Genomic DNA, 3,038 nt, shown 5'->3' with positions numbered 1-3,038 from the left:
AATAGGGGTGATGAGTAACTCTACAGCCCTTCATCCTCAGTTCCTGTATACAACTGTTAAGCCCCATTGTCCTTCCAAGCATACCGAGGCCATGAAATTCCTGAATATATGTGTTTAAGTTTAGGAGTTTCTCTTGGACAAGTATAACATAAAAACAAGGACATTTCATCTGTGTAAGAGAAAAAGGTCATTTCAGCATGTTCCAGCTAACTTTTTTTCTTTTTTATTCACTTTACAATTTATTACTGTGGTAACTCTTGCGCGCAGATCCCACACTCAGATGTGCTGGTGTGCAGATTGGGGGTTTTTTGTTGACTTTTAGATGTTCAGCTTATTGTTGTTTCAAGGGGAGAAATCTGGGGACGTCTCTTACTCCGCCATGTTTCTGACATCACTCTCCAGCTAACTTCTTGTAAAATAAGGTTTATATTGAAAAAGGAATTTGAAGGTTCATAGACTCATGACTTCTATGAGGCTCTTCCCCATGGAGTTAGATGAAGCACTGTGTCAAAGCTTTATTTGAAAATTGAGTTTTCTTTAATACTCTGCAGAGTATACCATAAAGATACACTGTAGTAAGAATAATTTATCTCATCTCATGGTACAAGAATAGATAATATTTTTAAATCAAAGGGAAAAGAGAAAGATAAACTTGGCGACTACCATCTCTGGCACCCCATCAGTAAAAGAGTCATCCCTTTGGGGCAGCAAAAAAGAATACTAGAGTCCAGCTAGACCACTTTCTTGTTAAGTAGCTATAAAATCTCAGGTAAGAAGTTTACATTCTCTGAGCCTCATTTCTAGCTCTGTATGGTGGGGATAAAGTACTCTCAGTGGCTACCTCCCAGGAGTGTATAAGGATCCAATGAGAAAACATATATAAAACTGTTTTACATACTGTACTAAATAGTGTTTGTTATAGTGGTGGTCAGTCTTCTTTTTGTCATTAATCTTTCTCTGATATAATCTAAAAAAATAATTTCCTGGTGACCCTCCTCATTTCTGAGACTGGTGCATTTTCTCCCACTTTGGGAAATTTTAACCGTTACAAATCGAAATGATACAAACCTCACTCCAAGTATTAACTGACTTCCTGGCAGGGATGTTGCTAGGAGAGCTGGATTATCTTACTGATACCAGATATCTTATTGTTTTCTCTTGAGTGGCTGTGGCTATTTGGTTATAGCTCTCCCATCATGGAAAACACTCTCAAGATATAGACCCACGGCTTACTCATCTTCACTCTGGGCCCCTGGCATTGTAACTGACATGTGGGAAGCTTAATACATATTGTGAAATGATCAGATCTTATTTCAACCTAGAATTCTGTTTCTTTACTTTACTTTAACTCATTAAGATAAATTTGTGAAAGGCAGAAGTGATATATTTATGCCATAAATGTTTATCTTTGGACAAATTATATTTTTGGTAGAATCTGGTTTAAGCCTACTTATTTACATAGACCTTTCTCTGAGCAGTGCCGAGAACTCACTTAACAGGCAATTCAAAATGTGGAATATAGAATGAATACTTTTAAATGCAATATCATTTAAAATGTACCAGGATTAAAGGTCATTTAAATGACTCATCTGTGGAAATATAAAGTGAAAAGATGACATTCTTAATTTAGCTGTTGCTTAGGTTTGTTCTTTAGCAGAATTTTAAAAGTGACTTAAATACACTTCATACTGATTTATCCAAGACTACTCATCAAACAAAACTGGATTCTTATATAAAATATCTTCCAAATTCCAGAAAATAATCTGCTCTTAACCTAAAAAATTTTAGGTTATGAATGGCATGCAAACGGTATCATTTTTAGTTGCTTATTTTACATGAAGACACTAATCCAGAGTGCAGGAAGAAGAGTGAAATAAAATGATGGGCAATTTAAACTTAGCCTTTGCAAATGGTCTTTATGTTTCTCAATTAGCTTTGTCGTTTAGGTTTCTGTCCATCATATTGCTGTCGTAAAACCCTGCAGCACCATGTTTCAGGAGTAGTAACATGATGAGCATGTCTGTTTTCCTTCTATGTTTTTAGAAAAGGCTCCAGGAAATGGCGTATGAATTTAAAATCCAGTCATATGTATATGCCCCTCAGCATCATCATAAAATCGTGGATTTGACAAATTTATACAAGTGTTCCCATTTGGGAATTTGCAAAAGGAATGAATGCTGCACTTCCTCCTGGAATGAAAAAACTTTCAATGCTGGAAATTTCTTCAGCAACTAGAGTAAATTATATTTGGCCTGGAGGACCCAGACCAAAAAGAAACCTTGCTTTGGGCAAAGTTAAAATATAATAGAAATTAAAATTTTATGTACAATACTTCAGCAGCCTGTGTACTTAAATTGGAACAATATGGAGAGATTAGCATGGCACCTGTGCAAAGATTGCATGCAAATTCTTCTATGCTTCTCATTTTATAAAAATGTAAGTTATAGACATGACCTGGATAGGATAAAAACTATACAGAATGTAATACAATGTAAACAGTAATTATCTAGGGGAATTACGACTGCAATTTTTAAACCTCTTTGTATTTTAAAATTTTTCAAGTAGGGGTATATAAATGAATAATCAGAAAAAATAAAATAAGCATTTAAACATAAAAATATGTTTTCATTTATAATTTCAAAATGATAAAATGAGTGATAGTTTCTTCAAGTTATTTGGCTACCTAAAGACAAGCAGAATTGACAAAAAGTGAATTAAATTTTTTTCTTTTTTTACTTTGTCCTAATACCTCAGAGAAGTAACTTTCGAGCTCTTTTGAGCAGTGAAAGCTTTTGTAAATATAGAATGTTATACACTCCCTGCACATAAAACAGGCAGGAAAGGAACTGCTCTGGTTGGGCAGGGTAGACCATCTGAGCCTTCCCCTAAGTCTTCTGTGACCTGGGAAGGCACCTACACAGAGCCTGGGGCATTGCAGAATAGAGCTTGGAAACCATTGTCTGTTGCTATGCATTGTGAACTAGGCAATTAACTCTTGAAGACAGAAACCCACACTTTCGATACCTCGTCATCTAACA

At 35.3% G+C, this 3,038-nt stretch overlaps 1 non-coding gene across 1 annotated transcript; it reads left to right on the top strand.

The window, feature by feature from the left end:
- Positions 1–2,328: 2,328 nt before the first annotated feature.
- Positions 2,329–2,431, top strand: LOC112469903. The gene has a single exon (XR_003042756.1). It is a non-coding gene; the product is annotated as a U6 spliceosomal RNA (small nuclear RNA).
- Positions 2,432–3,038: the final 607 nt, after the last annotated feature.

This window comes from Pteropus alecto, unplaced genomic scaffold (assembly GCF_000325575.1).
Source record: "Pteropus alecto unplaced genomic scaffold, ASM32557v1 scaffold86, whole genome shotgun sequence".
NCBI classification, from domain to species: Eukaryota; Metazoa; Chordata; class Mammalia; order Chiroptera; family Pteropodidae; genus Pteropus; species Pteropus alecto.
This window is presented reverse-complemented; position numbering and strand designations above follow the sequence as displayed.